Raw genomic sequence first — 2,781 nt, forward strand, 5'->3', positions numbered from 1 at the left:
GATGTCTTCATGAGAAGAGAAGGGACACAGAGACAGAGACCTCCAGGGGGAACGCCATGTGATGACAGAGGCAGAGATTGGAGTGAGGCCTCTACAAGCCAAGGAACGCCAAGGATTGCAGGCAACCCCTGGAAGCTAAGAGAAAAGCGTGACGAAGGTCCTCCCCCTGGGGGCTTGGCAGAGACCATGCCCCTGCTCACGCTTTGGTTTCAGACTTCCGGCCTCCAGAACTATGACGTGGTGAATTTCTGCTGTTGAAAGCCCCCCAGTTTGTCAGGGCAGCCCTAGAAATGGGGGCTGACGAAGGTGAAAAAAGAAAAGACAGACCTGTCTCCACGTTTTATGTTAAACTCAGGTTTTGAGCCTATATTGTCCTTCGAGGGTGAGGGTGGCCTTTCACGTCATCTTTGGATCTAGGTGACCCTCTGCCCTCTGCCTCTCTCCATGCAGGAGTCCCCATGTTTGTACCTGCACGGGTGTCAGCTGCCTTACACACGTCGGCACAGCACATGTCAGGACGTTTTTGCTCTTTCTGACTTTTGTTTCATTAAGCTGGCCTAAGTAGGCTTGAGGCAGAATTCACACCGACTGAGGAAGTAGCTACAGTTTACAACCATGTGTACTTTGCAGTAAAAACCGCTCGGGCCAAGGTCTCATCAGGAGGGGAATTACAGAAATTACTCAGTGCAATTACAATATTTTCTCATATAACCGTGTACCGTCAGGGTTGCTAGGCTGGGGTGGTTGAAGGGCTCCGGGGAGGCCTCCTCAATTAAATCGCCATCGTTGCTACTAAGAGTGTCTGGGATTCCGTTATGTATCATCGTTCCTTTGGTTCTCGAAGGCGTTGCCAGTTTTTCAATTAAAGCACAAATATCCCCTGAGAAAGTTCATGGCTTAAGCTCTTAGCAACAGCCAGCAGTTGTTGATCGGGAGATTCTCGCCCTGGGACCGGGAAGAGATACTGAGTGTGTAATGAGGGAGGCCACGGCCAGCTTCCCACTGTGACCTCGAGCTAGGACATCGTCGTCAGCAGCCAGTATGTAATGAACATCCATATAGGAACAATGACAATGAACTTGGAAATCTTGGACTGTATTTTTTGAAATAGAAACGAGTTCATTCATTAGATGAAGAGTCCAGTCTTTGTACCTTTGGCCTCAGGCTGGTTGCTTATCCTTTCTAAGCCTCAAGTTGCTCCTCACCTGTGAACTGGGATAATAATGCTACCTCCCCCAGTGGGTGGTTACAAGACGCAAATGAAATGAACTATCTAAAGCACTGAGCCCAGTGCTTGGCACAGAATAAACAGTGAATATTAGTGTATCATCACTCCTTGAATTTTCTCTCCCTAAGTTAGTATAGAGTTGAGTTTCTTCCCATAGTGCTGCTTTTGTGCTAAAATCATCTGTGTTGTTCCAGAACAGTCCAGGGCTGTGCTGAACATGTGAATTCAGATATCGGTCCATTGCAGAGCAGTCAAGATCCCCTACATTGGGCAGAGCCCACACGGTGCCACCTATTAGCTGTTCTTAGTGTCTGAAAATATGCCGAAGTAAAATAAAGAAGAAATCCTGCAATTGTTTTTAAGCTTATATATCACTTAGATCACGCTGACTGCGTACTTTACAAATATTAACTCATTTAATCCCCATGCGATTCCATCAAGTAAATTGAGGAAACTGAGGCACTTAAGTCATTTCCTGAGGTCACAAAGCTAGTGCAAGAATTGAGGAAATTTTACATATGAGGAAACTGAGGCACTTAAGTCTTTTCCTGAGGTCACAAAGCTAGTATAAGAATTGGAGCCAGGATGTAACCAGACATACCGACTCCAGAGTAAGGGCTGTTAACTATTATGCTGTGAGTGCTCATGAAACACACACACACACGGGCTTCTTCTTCCATTATGTTTACATTCACTTCCCTGGAAAATACACGATGGTCAGAGCTCTGTTGACGTTGCCTAGCGTAGTCGTATCCGGGATGATGGAGACTGATGTAGCCAGGAAAGGAGGGGATCGGATGTTTAATGAGGAGGAGCCTCTGCTAACAGTGAGCTGTTTTCTGGGAGGCAGAGAGGGTAAGGCAAGACTTGGCATCTCTAAAGAGTTCTGACCACGCTCCTTATCTCCATGCTCAGATGGAGAAGCCGTCCAACATGAGACAGCAAGGAAGTCATCAATGCCAGCTCCCAGAGGAAAGAGGGAAAGAGGAAAAAGGAGATTTTCAGAAGCCGGTTATGTTAAGCATGGTAACCGAGGAGCCTAAAGTGACAGAGGAAAAAAGATAAGAGACTCCTGCCCTGGGGCGAGGCATTCGGTTGCCACATCTGGCCTGCAGGGCGTTGCAGAATGTCTGTGCACAGCGAGATGGGGAAGCAGATACTCCGCTCGTCCTTGTCCGGTGGGCAGCATCGAAGTGCTTGCGGTGTTCCAGGTCCTGGGCCAGTTACGGTGACGCCCCCTCACTTCCTGCCCTGTGGTCTGCTGTCTATCGGGGAGGGGGCGACCGTGAGACAACGAATAGTCACCATCGTATGGAAGCACAGAGCTGGTTCCACCCAGCAGACCCTGGATGACCTTCAGCGTTCACAGACAGATGCCACGTTTGCCCGAAGTGTGAGAGGGTTACCAGGAGCTCGCTGCAGGCGTCTGGGCAGGGCTGAGGGCGATGCTGGTGGGGAAGGAGAGAAACCCTCTCGGGGTCACCAGGAGAAGACTGGAGGATGAACGCTTGTAGGAGAGAAGCAGAGGAGACATCAATGGTGGCCCCAAGCAG

The sequence above is a fragment of the Pteropus vampyrus genome, unplaced genomic scaffold (assembly GCF_000151845.1).
Source record: "Pteropus vampyrus isolate Shadow unplaced genomic scaffold, Pvam_2.0 Scaffold78, whole genome shotgun sequence".
NCBI classification, from domain to species: domain Eukaryota; kingdom Metazoa; phylum Chordata; class Mammalia; order Chiroptera; family Pteropodidae; genus Pteropus; species Pteropus vampyrus.